Below are 17,882 nucleotides of genomic sequence, written 5' to 3'. Positions count from 1 at the left end.
TCTTATTTTGTTATGTATACTAGTCTTTTAGCCTGTTTCCTTAACTGTTTGTATTGACTGTAATGTCGGATTTAGTCGATTTGTTTTTAGGATTTTGGGGGGTTTCGTTTCTGTTTTTCACACCTTCACGAATTTCGTCGGTCATCCAAGGGGTGGGAGGTCGGCGTATCTTTTTGGTAACCATAGGAGCACAAAAGTCTATTTATTTATTTATTTTTTTTCGTAATGACTGATGTTAATGTATTTACTTGTCTATATACGTTATCTGTGTTTAATATTTTTCTAGGTTATCGGCTTCAATGAGAATTTGCGGACAAAAGGTGTCCTTATCATACTAGCGTAAATCTTGAAGAGTGTTTAGGGTGGAGAGACGTTTTGTCTTACTAATATTTATTGTACTAATTATAAGATCCTGGTTTGCGACAGGATGAGGGTAGGGTTTGCGAGTAGGGTTTGCGAATAGGGTGGCCGAGGTAGGTGTGATTCGAGTGGGTTTATTTATGATTTGTGTTAATTTATTGTTTCTGATGATACGATGTAATTTACTATTGTTCTGATGAAGATCATCATTTAGATCACCAAAGAAGAAAGATTAGTTTGTTAAGCGTGCACACTGTTCTTAGGATATCGACAATATCGTCAAAGGAGTTTGAGTGGGCCTTAATGTGTGTGTATACATACAGTCTATTATAACTGAAGGCAATTTACTAAATTGAACTCTTAGCCATAATTCCTCGATACCTGTTTGCTGTGTTACGTTTGTTTCAGTGATGTCTGAGTATAGGAATTGCTTAACATATACACAAACACCTGACCCACGGCCATCATCACGTCTATGCATAGTGTATTTGGGTATATTTACATACGCATTCGGTGTGTGGGGAGATATCAAAGTCTCACTGACACAAACAAAATCCATATTGCTATCATTTATTAAAGTCTTTACTTCTTCCAACTTGACTAGTAAGGACTGAGCATTAACATGTTCAGTAGTGAGAAAATCTTTTTTTAAATTGGAGTTTTGACCATCGGCCTGACCTTTGCCGCAAACCCAGCGAGTGTATAGATGGCAGAGTCGGCTTTTGTGACCATAGTTAAAACACTTAGAGCACTGTATTTTATGGTCGGATCTGCATCTTGACTGATGATGATTCATTTCACCACAGTGAAGGAGAAGGTGACCGAATCGGTAGAGAGGCGGCCTGCGGTCCTAATGGACCCAGGATCGAATCCAGCCTGGGGCAGGGAACAGTTTAAGGATTTGAATTTCCTATAAGCAGACTTTCCTGATCTACCAGATGACCCGCCGACATTTCGTAAAAATACCCCCGCTAATACCAATACACCAATCCTGTATGAGACAGCCCTAGCATCTATTCAATATGGATGGTGGGTGTTAGCGCCGAAGTGGTGACATGTGGAGATGTAGGAGGACTACTGAGCCTTGGGATAGGTCACTGACCCCGAGAAATTGGCCCTGAAGCCTTTGCCCAGAGTCGGACACGTAAAAAAAAACAGTTGTAACATCCAGCCTTGCTACAGCCACTGCAACGGGTTAGGGTGCGAGCGTAGTGAGTGTGCTGACGATGGTGGTGGGTGGTGAAGGGAGGTGAGGGGTGGGAGGAGGCTAGGCGGGAGTCTCGGACCTCCCAGGGGGGTAGTGTTCCTCTTCTCTCTCCTCTTCTATTTCCTCCCTTATGTCCTGTCGGTAGAAGGGTTTTCTGTTGTAGAGCTCGTTTCGAATTGCTATTTGCCAATCTTGATCCACGTGGTGATAGGCATTTTCTTCCGGGTTTTGGGATCTGTTTTACCTATTTTTGTTTTCCTTCAGTTGCTGACTGTTTTACTTTGTCCCAATTAATAGAATCCTTCAAGCCGGGGCATTACTTCGTTATTTCCTTGAGTAGTCGGACAGCCCCATCCCTGTTTATTAGAGATCCTTGGTGTTCTCCTTGGACAGTGTAGAAAGACTAGGCAACTTCACCGGTTCCCAGGGTGAAAGCAAGGCCTGGGTTTACAGTACTTACTGTAGTCCGTTGTATTTGCTCCAGTTTTCTGTTTGCTTGTTAAATGTGTTTATTTGGTCATGCAAGTGTCTGATTATAGGCTGGGGACAAGTTGGCTTAAACAGATGTCCATGTTATCGTTTTTACTTTTCAATCCACTTATTAGTGCGCCCACGTTGTCCAATAGTGGAGTGGAGTTTTCATTTTCCATCACGTCAAAAAGACCACAGTAGATCATGCAACGTGATGGGGTCCATGACATTTACCCGCACCCAGCATTTTAGTAGGTCCATGCTTGCTTCGTGCAAAGTACGGATGGAACAGCCTTGTAGGTCGGTTGCTCGGACGTGTTTTATGTCTCCTAGCAGTGGGGTTTTCCCTTCATGTTGTTGCTCCCTTGGGACATCACAGCGCTGGGAGTTACTTATGTCCTTGTGGTTTTGTTGAGCTTGTCAGTATTTTCATTTGCTCCTCTAGTCTGGAGACCCGATTGTCTATCGCAGTTACTTTATTGTTCACTGTTATGATCTTAGATATTTGTGGTGGTGCAGGTGGTGGTGGTGGTAGAGGTGACGCAGGGGAAGCTTGACCTTTCATAGAGGTGGCATCAGTGGTAGTCAAGGTCACCTGGGTAGCCACGTGTACACCTGAGGTGTGAGTTTCCAGTGTTGTCATAAGTTTATTACGTTCTTGTATCACTAGTTTATTTTGTTTATTTCGTCTTTTAATGGTATTTTTTCCTAGTCCTTCTTTTGTTATCATTCACGATTTCGTTTCGTTTCGTTCGTTCGTTAGAGAGAGAGAGAGAGAGAGAGAGAGAGAGAGAGAGAGAGAGAGAGAGAGATGTAATCTAAAGTAAACAAATAACACAGAAATATTATTCAAAGACCCCAGGAATTTAAGAATGGATATGATGAGTCATGTTCGCTATTGTGTACTAGGCCATCTTACATCTGCTAGCACTGCCAACTTTTGATGCGCATGCTGAATGATATTTGTTCCAAATTACAGCTAATTAAATCGTAAGATCAGAAACACAATGCCCACAGTAACACCGATGCAATGGTTCAGGTGTCTAAATCGATGAATGAAGCTGTTGATTATTAAGGTAGCATTCTAGGTAGCATAGGCGGCTTTCTGGTACAGCGTACCTCTTCCTTGGCGATTTACTTAGCGTACAGCATCTCGGTATTCTTTCATATGTTGTTTCTTTTCAGTATAAACAAAGTCTGAACCAATGACATACGTCAGGATATTAAGGTGCAAATGGCAATATAAATCGCTAGGGAAACTTCCTATGCTATTAATTTCAGCCGTGTCCCTCAGTGATAGAACAATTAAAACAACCGGGTCTGGAGACTGTGGATAAAACTGACTTTGACTGACCATACATTGTTTGGTGGATAACGCAATCTGCATCATAATAAATATGCATTATAGTAAATAATACAGGAGAACTGATGATGGTCGTTAATATTATTTATAAATATACACTATATATTATGAACATTTTCCTCTCGTTTACTATTACCCAAGTAAATTGTTTTACATCACGTATATTTATCAGCTGCGACAGCAAAGCTGGTATTGTTTTCAATTTGTCTGTCCGTCTTTCCGTCTGTCTATGTTTCTGTTAGCACGGTAACTTTGCAACCGTTCAAGGTATCATCGCAAAATTGCACAAGTGTGTAGCAGGGAAAAAATGATGTAGAATTTGAAATTGGTGAAAATAGGTCAAGGTCTTTGTGTTTCTTACCACAATAACTTCGCAACCGCTCAAGATATCATCACAAAATGTTACAGGTGTGTAGTAGGGATGAAAGTCTACGAGTACGAAACTGGTGAAAGCACAAAGTCTGTGTGTCTGTTATCATGATAACTTCGCAGCTGCTCAGGATATCATCACAAATTTTTACAGGTATGTAGCAGGAATGAGAATCTCCCTACGAGTTAGAAATTGGTGAAAGTATGTCAAGATCAAGGTCATTTTCGGAGCCGAGCTAGATATGAGTCGGCTTGCAGCTGGTGTGATTCCCCCTATGGGAGGCCTCTGGTTATTTATTCATCTGATTTCATTATTCCACAGTTTCTTCCTTATATACAGTTACCAATACTGTTAACGTTACAGTGCCTGGCGGGTTTTGGTAGATGGGGCAGAAGTATGTTCGTTTACCTACATATTTCAGGGGTATGAATGGGCTGGCAAACCCATTAGTAAGATCATGCCACAGTATTTGAGATTCCCTGTCTATATAGGCTGACCTGGTTGGCATATAATATACATTTATGACCAATATGAAATGTAACTGCAGTACTCTTAACATTAATAATTAAGATGAACACTGTATAGTATTCATCTGGGTAAATGTGTCTGACTTGGTCCAGGCTAGATGAAATATGAGTGCACTGAAGTAACTGAGGTAAAAAGTTTTAATAGTTAGTTAGTAGGTAAAGGCATGGTTTCCACTCTCCTTTCATTGATCCACCTGGTGAACATGGCTACATCTTTTCTATCCTTAATGACTTAGAGCAGCTTGTACAGCACACTACCCATATCCCTGACTGCCTTGGAGAGAGCTCCAACATACTTGACCTCTTCCTTACAATTAATCCTTCTACTTACTGTACACTGTTAATCTTTCCTCTCCGCTGGGCTGCTTTGATCACAACCTTATTACCCTGACCCACCGTCTGCCAGTGTCGTTTCAAAACAGTGCAATGAAAATCTGCGGTCAGTGACAGTGTCGTTTTAAATGGCTTAAAATTAAAAAAAATCACAGTGACCGCAATATTCAAGATTCGTGGGTAAAAATTGGCAGGCCACACACTCGCTCCCCCTCCTTACGCCTGCCCTGCCTCACTCTGCCTGTGTGCCTCACCCAGTGCTGTACAGAGTGAAGGCATGTTGTAAATATTTTCACATAAGTGTAAGGACTATACATAGTGAAATCAAATTGTTAATATTTTCTTGTAAGTGTAAGGACTGTACATAGTAAAGTCAAATTCTAAATACCTTCTTATAAGTACCAGGACTGTTACATAGTGAAGTCAGGTTGTACCTATCTTTAAGTAAGTGTAAGACAATGCACTCACAATGAGAGAGACACGCAAATTGTGACAGATGCTGAAGTAATAAGTAATCAGAAAAGTGTACTGAACATTGCTATACCTTCCCAGCATAAAAACCTGAGTCTACCTTACATAGAAAACAGCTTTCTCTCACCTACGTGGTGAGCGTGAGAGAGGGAATACCTGTATACGAGGATGCAAGACTCAGTAAAACCCATTTCCGAACTTCGGTGAATAATTTAATGGTGAAATTCATTGTTTCCGCATCAAAATCTATCATTTTAATTTAAAAAAAAAAAAAAAGGTCAAAAAATGACCAGCAAGGAGGCGACCCACAGGGCTAATAATAGCTGGCACACGGCAGGTTAACCTAACCTATCGCTCTGGTACAGTCATGGACAAAAGTCCTGCAACCGGCCGTAGATCCGCACTTACCATGAGGAATGATGGCTAAGTTATCCACTAGATGGCTCAGCTACTTGGACACAACTCGAGAACAGAATCGGACAACGCTGTGAATTCAAGAATAATGTACCATCTTGTATACGACGCATTACCCAGAGGCAGCAAATAAAGACACGCATACGAAGAAAACAACTGTTTGTTGTGAGAATACCTTTGTGTAATTATAAGACGTGTGGACAAAGATGATGCTTTACTTGTGATACTCCTCCATATAGTATATATTGACAGGAATCATGACTCTTCCATCAGTTTATCATGCACCGGCTGGGGGAATGTAATGATGCATGATTAATAACAGTTTATTAAATATCTGTGTATGGATTATGCCATACAAATTGCAGCTTTTTGTTTCATCGTCCTTTGAAAATGTTACATCAGTATCGTGTGGCACCGGATCATTAGGAAGTGAACTACAAATACCATTATTTTAAATTCCCAGAGTGATCTTTCCATCATAATTATTGTGATCATACAATATTTTAACCCTCTACATACAAAAAGCACTGAACAAAGTTACCACAATGTACGAAACGGTGTTGCTCTTTTGTTTCGGCGATCAAACCCCTATTTTCGGTCGATGGAGAGGTTGCCAAGGTGAACTAAAACCATATGAAAGTTTTTTGATAAATATAAGAAGTTAGGGAGATACTGGTTACACTCAAGGGATGATGTACTGCAGATAGTGACTGAAATGTGTGCCACAACTTTCAACATAACTACTGCTTGTTGCAGAATGTCTTCATAACATACCCTGCCGTTAGCCTGACGAAATGCCTACGCCACAGACTCCCCGATAGTTTTGCCATCTCCCTCCCCCCCTCCCTGACCCCCACATGTTTACCTCCTCACTCGAACCTCACTTACACTGACTCCAGTCTCCTCGTATAGAATGGTAGACATTCGACGTAGTTACTTCGACAGCGATACGACTGATAATCAATAGCTGCATACAGTATGTTTGCTACTGTTTTTACAATATCATGTTTCGTTTCGTTTTCGTTTCGTTTTGAAAGGCTCCAACATGGTTGCATGTGTCAGCCTTGGTCACCTAATGGCGGCTTTCCACGCTGCACGATCCATTACAGCCTCCCTGTTCAGTCCCTTAACCCTGAGGTCACACTTAATGACCTCGTCTCATGTCTTTCTCGGTCTACCCCTCATAACCCCACCCCCAATATTAACACTTCTCACCTTCCTCACCCAATTATCATCCCCCATCCTCTCCACATGTCCAAACCATCTCAATCTACCTCTCCTCATCACAGCACAATACACTCCAGTCCCATCCTACCTCTCAACTCTTCCATCGTAAACCCAGCCCCTCCAGGCCTTGGATGCAGGGACGCACTGCACATCCACCTAATCATTGTCATTTCTGTACGTCTGAGGCGGCGAATATCTTCCTCCTTCACTGCCCAGGTCTCACTACCATACAGCATTACGCTCCTAACACACGCTGCATACAAAGACCCCTTAGCACATAGGGAGAGTCCTCTCAATGTCAGGAGAGACAAGAGCTCCCTGAACTTCTTCCAACCACTTCTCTCCCTAGCCACAGAGCTAGCTCCAGCCCCACCTCCAGCACACATGTCTCCCAAATAACAAAACTCTTCCACACAATCTAGAGATTCACCAGCAAGTTCAATCCTTTCACGTCTGACAATCTCCACCTGCTCACCCCGACACGCAGTACACATAGAATCAGCATTATCTCACAGTCTACTTCTGATACCACTACATCTCTTATGCACTCATTTATCACACACACCGCACAAGATGGAATTACTTCCCACGCCCTTGTGGCAAACTGCACATGGCCACTCTCCCTCATCTTTGACAGTACCGCCACCAACCCTAGATATCACCACTTTTGTTTTATCTGCATTTACCCTTAAACCCTTGTGCCCCATACCATCTCTCCACTTCCTAAACCTTTCCTCCACCTCCCTTTCGTTCTCTGCAATCAACACCAAATCATCAGCATACAACAACTCCCACGGGAGTCCGTTTCTAAAGTCACGTGAAAGGGCTTCAAGTACCATGATAAACAACATGGGACTCAAGACTGACCCCTGATACACACCAACATTCACGGAAAACTCATCACTCAAATCTCCATTCACTCTTACCTGGGTGTGAGCACCCACATACATAGCCATAACCACCCTAACCATCCGCTCCTTGAAGCCAAGCTTTCTCATTGCCCACTGCACCACCTCTCTAGGGACTGTCAAAGACCTTTTCCATATCAACAAAAACAAAATAAAGATCCCTTCTCCTACCAATATATTTTTCCTGAAGCTGTCGAACAATGAATATAGCATCAGTGGTCCCCCTACCTGGCATAAACCCAAACTGCATCTCATCAATATTCACTCTTTCTCTAATCATACCTTCTAAAACTCTCTCCATTACCTTCATTATCTGATCTAAAAGCTTTATACTTCTATAATTTCCTCTTTCCAGGGCATCACCCTTCCCTTTATACACATTTACAATTACACTCTTCAGCCAATCATCTGGGACAACACACTCATAAATAATCTTATTTATCAGGTCAGTGACTAAACTCACCCCTATATCGCCTGAGGCCTTCAACATTACGGCAGTCAACCCAGACACACCTGCTGCCTTCCCCACCCTCATCCTGCCTATTATCTCACTCACAATAGCAGTATCAATCAAAGGCCAAGGGCCAGACACTGGATCTGCTGGCTCCAAACCTTCCCTGTCCCAGTCAAACTCCTCAGTCAACAACCGGTTATAATGCTCTCTCCATGCATCTTTAATATCCTCACTGTTCACCACTACCCTTCCTTCATCATTCTTCACACACTGCTCACCTATAATATCCCGATTATCCCTCTTCACTTGACCTGCCATCCTAAATATCATATTTTTCCTTTCCCCATGATTTAGGTTATCAAGTAATAGTCTCTGTGACTCAGACTTTGCCCCGTATACCTCTCTTCTAGCCCTACGCTTGGCAGTCAAATATTCCTCTTTGCTACCACCCTTCTTCCATTCCCGGAAAAGCCTTCTTTTCTCCTGAACTGCAGCTTCTACGCCCTCATCCCACCACCAAGTTACTTTATGTCTTGGTGGTCCTTTTGTCCAGCCGCATGTTACATCAGTAACTCTCAAGAAATTGTTCTTGAGGGCTCTGTACTGTTTATTAACGCCTCTGTCTACAGCTCCCTGTTCAGCCACCACTCTCCTCAACTCGCTATAGAAGACATCCTTTACTACTTGGTTCTTTAGCTTCCATATTTTCCTCCTAGGTACATAAGTCCTCTTTTTCATCACTTGTTCTCTAAGCACCATATCACAAATCAATAGTTTGTGCTCCTGCACACACTCCTCACTTCCCATAACTTTAACATTCCTCACTAACCTCCTATCAGCCCTCCTAACCAGAAAATAATCTATCTGACTGCTATTTCCCCCAGACTCATACATAATTAACCTACTGTCTCTTTCCCTAAAATATGTGTTGCACACAATCATGTCCGTTGCCTCCTCAAACTCGAGTATCCATTCCCCTTTTGCATTCCTTAGACCATACGCACATCCTCCATGCACTCCCTCATAACCTTGTGCTGCTTTACCTACATGACCATTTAAGTCCCCTCCCAAAATCACTATCTCATCATCCCGCATACCACCCACTACACGTATTAAATCGTCCCAAAATCTATCTTTCTCTGCTTCATGCAATCCTGATGGTGACAAATACTGAAATGTAGACTGCTAATCGCTTTAGCCAAATATGAATGACAGTTATTATTTTTATAAGGGTCTTATCACTGTTGTGCATGTTAATGGAAAAATTCACAATTAAATCCTATAATTAAATTTTATAGTAAGAAGTCTGTGAAACAAAATAACTGGGATGTGCATATATAAGAAGTAAATAGTCATATCTACTTTTTATATGTTAACACTAGAAATACTTTTAAGTAAAGCACGGTAATTGTCAAGTATGATGTGGTCTGTATAAAAAGAGCATAATATTTTCCTTCCCTATGAAATCTGTAAGGTTTGTGTAAAGTCTTATGTCTCTCCATAGACGATTGAATCCATTTTATCAGTGATATCTGAATCTCAAGTATGGCAACACCACGAGCTGATTCCCTCGACGTTATCTCTACCCGGGGACGTATAATAGGTATGTGGCAGGCCGGGACACCACTGCCAACAATAGCTCAAGAACTTGGAGTCCTCAGGCAGACCGTATGGAGTTGGGTCAAACGATGGCAAGATGAAGACGTACTGACGACGAAGAAGTCGTCAGGATGAGCAAAGGATCTTGCAGACCGCACGGGAGAGACCCATGATGTTATCCGGGCAAATACCTAGAGAACTGCAGCTGCCCTGTCACCACCGCACCACACGTTGATGCCTACATCACGGAGAATTTCATTGTTATCTCCCAGCCTTTAAGGAAACCTTGACTACTGCTCACACAGAGGCACGACTGGGATTTGCAGTACAATACCTGCCATGGACGTAGAATTCTGGAAAACCACTACATTCAGCGATGAAAAGGTACTCACCTCTGTAGAGTCTGCTGCAACACAGTGCTGGCGACCCCCAAATACAAGATACCGTCCTGAGAGCATCAATGAGATAAGGAGATGCGGACGGAACTCGGTGTCATTTTGGGAGTGGATGTGGGGATATGGACCGGGTGAACTAGAGAAAAAAGGACGTTTTAACAGCTAACAGTACATTCAAATACTAGAGGAAGTGTTGATTCCAACTGTAAGAGCAACGGCTATCCCTCACCCAATGCTCATAAGGTTTGTTCATGATAACTCCATTGTTTCCTGTAGCAAGTCGGTGCGGGATTGGTTGAGTGCACACCCCGAGTTAGATCTAATTGACTGGCCTACAAAGGGGTGTGACATCAACTCAATAGAAAATATGTAGGCTATTATGTGCAGAGACTGGGACGTAGGAGACGAAAGGAGTGTGGCTGCTACAGAAATGAAAGCTCGCAAGGTGTGGGACAGTGTGCTGCGGCGTCCAAATATCTGCTCCAATCTCGTAGAGTTTATTCCTACCATGCTACGTGAAGTTGTGGATGTGTGTGGTGGGTGGACATCACAGTAATGATGTATTTTGGAGGTTGCATTGTAATTATTGTATGTAAGCAAGGTGTAATAATTCGAAATATTATATTCTTTTTTTTTTTTTGTGTGTGTGTGTGTGGAGGGTTCATTTACAAGCTTATACACTGGGTGCAGCATACATTCCTATTTATCATATTATGAATAATTAATGTAGTATCATCTGGCAACGAGTAATTTCTTCAATATTTATTATGAATTAATAAAACGCTCATGAATGGCATACTTATTTAATATACCTGTGATATAAACGTCCAGATATTTTTCCTAATGCAAGACGTTGCCTTTACTTAATGATTAGCAATATTATAGTTTCCTCTTATAAAATAAAAGTCTACATTCATTTGAAAGCGAGTCTTTCTATTGATAACACTCCTAATTTTTTCTATAGTTCATACCTACTATAAACAATTATTCTGTATAACACTGATCTAACTACCAGTGAGGAATGGATATCCTAGATTAACTATTATGCACCATTTAAGCAGAGTAATATAATCGGTCAGAATGTTACGAAAATGCTGAGATTATCGACCATGAAGGGGAAAAACATAACACTGGCAAATGATCTCCGTGCAGAATACATGCGAAACGTCAGGCACTGATTTGGTCCTAGGGAACCTCAGCTTCAGGAGGAAGAGTAGAGCCAGAGTGCATACGAACAACATCTTTACTCACCAAACGTTTCGACATCCCAGTATGTCATCATCTGTGCTCTAACACCAAAAATTATGTAAAAATATTAAAATGGGGAAAGTGAACTACAGGAACAACAGAATTGGGTTTACACAATGTTGAGAGGGTCTGCAGACACTGCATTGCTTAACCAGGGTGTAAGTGACAATGTATAATGATTTAAGAATTCGTAGGTCTAAGGTGTTACAGCTGTTTAATATTTTTAACATGATCTTTATTAAGTAAAACACCACAAATCTCCGTGTGATTCTTCAAGGCTGAATGGGCAGGGTTGCGAAGTCTACACCCATCCTGCTTGACTGACCTATGTGCTCATCCACTCGAACCTTGAGGGCACGTTTTGTGCTGCCACCACACCCCGCTTGTCAACTAGGGCATATTATCTCATGTTGACCACACACACACACACACACACACACACACACACACACACACACACACACACACACACACACACACCACACACACACGAGCACACACACACACATACCAGGCGCACACACACACACACACGGACGCTCGCACACACACACATACATGCATGCACACTCACATGCACACACATACTCATGCACACAGTTATAACTCTCCTTACCTTGGATATCGAAAATAGTGTGACTGGAATACATGCGTGTACTAATAAATCACTGAAGATTATTCAACTTATATTTTTACATATATCGTTACATTATCTTGGTATAACAAATTTTGAAGAAGTGATCGTCACACATAACAGAAACATAGAATCAAACATAATACAGTCCAAATAAGTTTTTCAATTTTTTTACTCTAATGTTCCCAATAACAGTATTGTGTATATAGTAATTTACATGATATTATGTCATAAACCATACCCTTACCTAACATTCGTATGGTTCATTTCCCACTCTTACTTATAGCCACGCAAGTACAGGCTAATTGTATTAAGCCAACCTTCAATAACGTTTTCATTATTTTTTTTTTTTACTCATAAATATATAAGTGTGATGCACGGTGCACTTCCGTTTGTTGTCCTGCATCTTCCTTAAACTATAGTGTCCGATTCTGTTCCCGAGTATTCTCCATGTGGCAGAGCCATCTAGTGGTTAACTTGACCAATATGCTCTCGGTAGGTGTGGTTCTGGCGCTGGTTTCAGGACTTTTGTCCATGACTGCACATCCTGTGGACCCCCCAAAGAAACATCGACTGTGGCACTTTGGAACTGCGGATTGGGAGGCCCTCAGGCAGTACTTCTTTGATTTTCCCTGGAATGATTATTGCTTCCATGGCCGGGAGCCATCTGAGCGTGCCTTGCGCATTACAGAAGTTATTCTCTCGGGCATGGAAGCGTACATTCCCTTCTCACATCCTTTGACGAATGCAAGAAAGCCTTGGTTTAATCACGCTTGTTTTAATGCTGTCCAGAACAAGGAGAGCCAACCCACCCCAGAATCACATCTTTTTTTATGTTTCTGCCCGGAATTGTGCTAAGTCTGTTCTTCGCTCTGCTAAAAGTAATTTCATCTGTACTAAATGCTCTCAACTCTCCAACTCGAATTCTTCCCACTCCTTCTGGCACCTTGCCAAAAACCTTTCTAACAACTTTACCTCATCATCCTTCCTTCCTCTTTTCTACTCTGATGGTTCTGTACCTATTTCTTCTACCGATAGAGTAGATCTTTTTGCTTAGACTTTCTCCTCCAATTCCACCTTAGACAATTCTGGTGCTGTTCCTCCATGACTTCCCCCCCTCAGACTTCCTCATGGCTGACATTAAAATTTCTTCATCAGATGTATTTTCTGCCATCACTGGCCTCAATACTAACTTGGCATATGGGCCTGATGGAGTCCCTCCTATTGTCCTCAAGAACTGCACTTCTGTGCTTACACCCTGCCTAGGTAAACTCTTTTGCCTTTTGTTATCATCTAGTACCTTTCCTTCTTGCTGGAAGTTTGCTCTCATTCAGCCAGGCCCAAAGAAGAGCGACCATTCACAACCTTCTAACTATCGTCCAATTGCTTTAACCCGCCGACTCCAGTTGACGTATATATATGTCCACACGTTTTGTCACTGTGGCTCCCATTGATATATATAAATGCGCAGCAATTGTAAGGTCCCTAATTTGCACAATTTTCAAATTTCGCACGTGATTTTTGGTACGTTTACACGGAACACCTTCCTCTACAAGATGCCAGGCAGGGTCAATGTCTTACCCCACATGACCTCCTCCCCTCCCCCAACGCCTTTGTCTCAGCAATTCACGTGTTACCAGTGACCTGGCCAGTAAAGACATGTCATGCCACGGTACGAAATTCAAGGCCAGAGTGATTCCCCAATCAATGACAATGTGGAAGACAAAGTTTACGTAGCATTAGAGGAAGAAACAGTCAGAAATGATGATCAGGTAATGTCGCCAAAAAAGGTCAGGTATGTTGATGTGTTTGGTGAGTGAAACAATGCTTATATTGCTTATATTACTGTGTGAAAACCAATATACTCTCATACTTTATATAAATTCATACCAAATAAATAAATGAATACCGTTCATGAATGGTGTGGAATAGTTACCCTTCAACAGAACTCATTTTCTTTGGAACCAGACTGATAGAAAACACAGTAAGGTAAGGGGTACTACTACCTGTATTCAGTATCTTAAACCTCAGGTGAGCGATTTCTCTATGCATTTTCGATGTTTCACACCAAAAGTGGAGGTTTGAGCCAAATAAATTTTTTCTAAAATTGGCCGGGATTGGGGGGGGGGGTCAGTAGTGGAAAATCTGCCGGGACAGGGCGGGTTAACATCCTGTGTCTCAAAAGTTTTCAAGTCAAGTCTTAACAGAAATTTTTAAAGCATCTTTCATATCACAACCATTTTTCTGATAGTCAGTATGGGTTCCATCAGGGACGCTCTGCTGGTGATCTTCTCACCTACCTTTCAGACTCCTTGGCCCATAATAACAAAACACTAAGACTGCGTCATAAGGTGAAAGTCTGTCCTAAATTTACAGGAGCGAGTCATAACTCATAATGTTTGACCTAACCTGAGTCATAACTAAGGACACCTCCCGAGTTGGTATAGCTCTTAGGACGTGGCTGAGGACAAAATAATAACTTTAAACAAGACCCCCGCACCACAACAACAAATTCACCGCCGTCAGTCAAAACGTTCTCATGGCAGGAGAGATGTACTTACTGATCTAAGTAATGCAGAACTGGTAAAGAAATACCGGTTGGACAGTGCAGGCATAATTTTTGTGACAGATATGGTGTGGGAGACCCTAACAACACCAACGGCAAGAAACAAGGTTCTCACGCCAGAAAAGAAAGTTATTTTAACGTTGCGTTACCTTGTAACTGGAGAAATGCAACTTTGTAGTGGTGATGACCATTTGTGCGTTTCTCTGCCATACTGTTAAAGTTCTCCATGCTGCTGGTGGCGGTGTTTTTGTTTGTTTACAGGAGGGTGTGGTGAGGCAACATGTACTCGTCCACAGTAAAACAAAGTGGTAAATAAATAATTCCTAAAACTTGACATTGATCTGTTGACTTTTCACTGAAAACGTTTCTGAAATATTTCATAGTAATTTTATACTTTTTGTTATGTCTTTTCTCTGCTTTTATTTTTGTACTTTTCTTCAATCTTCAAAACTTTTGACATATAGAAAGCCGCTATCTCAGCAGCTTACGATTTCGACCTAACAAAGTCTCGACTTTATGATGAACTGCTCCTTAAGTTTCACATTTCTGACTTTCACGTGACTATAATGTAGGTTCTATAAGTATGGCCCCTGGTCACTCTCCTTTCGGGACTTTGGTGAAAGCTTTGCTATTGCACTTGACCTCTCAAAGGCTATCAATCGAGTCTGGCATAAATCTTTAATTTCAAACTGCCATCTTACAGTTTCTGTCGTTCTATCTGTGCCTTGATCTGTAGCTTCCTTTCTGGTCGTTCTATAGCTGCTCTTGTAGACGGCCATCGTTCTTCTTCTAGATCTATCAACGGTGGTGTTCCTCAGGGCTCTGTCCTATCACCAACTCTCTTCCTTTCATTCATCAACGACCTTTTAAGTTGTACATCTAACCCTATCCATTCGTATGCTGACGACTCCACCCTTCTCTTTTCTATTCAGTTCCTGCAATGTCCAGCTCAGCAGTTACTTCAACAAACAAGGAATGAGGCTAAGGCACACCTAATGTCTGACTTGGTTCATATCTCTGACTGGGGTAAAAAAAATGTTATTGTTTTTAATGCATCAAAGACCCAATTTTTATATCTATGAACCCAACAAAATCTTCCACAGGAATACCCACTAATGTTTAATAATACCTAGCTCAATCCTGCATCATCCTTGAACATGCTTGGGTTTTCATTCACTCGGGACTTATCTTGGAAAGATCATATTATATCTCCTGTAAAATCTGCTTCCAAGAGATTAGATGTGCCAAACCGACTCCATACTTTCTTTACCCATGCACACTTGTTGACTTTATACACAGGTTTTATTAACCCCTGTGTAGAGTACAACTCTCACATGTGGGGAGGCTCCCCACATACAGTTCTTCTGGACAGGGTGGAGTCAAAGTCTTTTCATCTCATTAAGTCTCCTCTTCTTACTGGCTCCCTTCAACCTCTGACTCTTTCCCGCATTTTATCTCTTTTCTATCGTTACTTCAAAGGTCACTGCTCCTCTGAACTGTCTGCTTGCATCCCTCCACCTCTACGACGGGTGCATAGCACCCGCCTAGCAACAAACTCTCATCCCTTTTCTTTCCAACTCTCTAATGCAAGAGTTAACCGTTACCGCCAGTTCTACATTTATGCAACAGGTCAACTCAGGAACTGTCTCCCTCTCTCTGTATTTCCTACTTCCTATGATCCCCAGTCTTTCAAATGCAGTGTGTACAGGCATCTAGAAATGAACGGATCTTTAATTTGGCTCTCTTTTGTATTGTGCGTGTTTTTTTTTTTTCTTGGAAGGAACAGTTTCTGGGCTCCTGGCCTTTGGTTCCTTTTTCCTTGCATTAAAAAAAAAAAAAAAGATCTAGTACGTTGTTTCTACCGAGCCAATTTTCAGTTTTTGACTGAGGGGCTAAATTGTGGACTATGTTTTTTCTCTGGAATAACTCATTATTAAGTAATTTTTCTTAGATATTTTTGATTTCTTATCATTGTTGAGGTGTCAGCTATAGGATTTTAGAATATTTTATTCCCGCTGTCAAGGGTTTTAGGTACAGAATGACCAAAATTCTCTCTATTTGCAAAAATTGCCTTCAGTTAGAAGGTACATAAAATTTCAAAACTGCTCCAAATAGCCTGTGTTATACTTAGATCCACTTAATTTAGCCAAAACATTTCTCATTTAGTGCTCTTTCTAGGATAACTTCCACAGCAGTGGTTCTTTTCACTCTATGGTCTACAGGGGACCCAGTGTAAGTAAGGGTCACCCCTATCTCCTACCTGGCATTTACTTCATTTTCAGTGAACATGATCATTCAGCATTGGTAGCTTGTTTTTTGTGTATATTTATATATCTTTTGAGCTTTGTATTTATGTGCACTAACTGCATGAAACACAGGCACTAATGGCACACAGGCACACATGAAATGCACACTTTTACAGAAACACAGGCATTCATGACAAAGAAGCCAACTGCAGATGGCGGGATTGTGCTGATTAATCACTTTGATTTTTGCGGTGATTTTTTTTTTTTTTGACACTTGCAGAATTTCCCACATTTTACTTTCTCTGTTCTGCAAGAACAGGTTGATCGGGCCAATTTCGTACAAGAACAAATGACTGTCCACTGGGCTTCTAGTGCTTTCCATGTGGTGGACGGTTTGTGTAGTTCTTGTTCTTGTTCATACTTGTAGCCCCATTTTTCTGGATTCAGTGTCTCCACAGTTTTAGGACAGATGGAAGTCCAAGGCATGCATCATAGTGTATGCACTGTAGAATGGAAGTTAGATGTGATGCAGGGGATCTTGGCTTGGTGTAGGGAGGCTTTGGAGTTAACTGCCTTTGCTGAAATGAAAATTTTCTATATGGAGATATGAGAAATTTGTTGCATCACTTTCTTCAGTACGTTTACTAGCTATTGTTCAACACATTTTATTGTCCCTGAAGAGTGCTGGGCAGACGCCCCAAATCTCATGAGAAATTTTTGTGGTTCTGTATTCAAAACTGCCTTCTTTATTCAAACACTGCTAATTATATCATATCCCATTAGGCTATGCAAAGCTGGCAGTGCTGCACACAGCTGATGACCCACATGCTAAGACAAAGTATGGAGAGGTACACACGCGATCCAAAGAAAGAATCCAGGTCTTATCGGTGCCGTGACCAGGAAACCAAAAATGATCAGGAGTTCAGACCCAGCTCGAAACCCCCTTCCCTCCTCCTCCCTCCAGCCATTCACAGCTACAAACACTTTCCTTGATCTCATAGTCGAGAGGTAGCTCACTCCTTTGCTTCGTGGTATGAAGTACACACACACACACACACACCCTGGTGAGATGGCAGAGAGAGGACACAG

The sequence above is a fragment of the Coenobita brevimanus genome, chromosome 18 (genome assembly GCF_032717465.1).
Source record: "Coenobita brevimanus isolate Jiangsu-jjx chromosome 18, ASM3271746v2, whole genome shotgun sequence".
NCBI classification, from domain to species: Eukaryota; Metazoa; Arthropoda; class Malacostraca; order Decapoda; family Coenobitidae; genus Coenobita; species Coenobita brevimanus.
The sequence above is the reverse complement of the archived record's forward strand: the minus strand, read 5'-3'. Positions refer to the sequence as shown.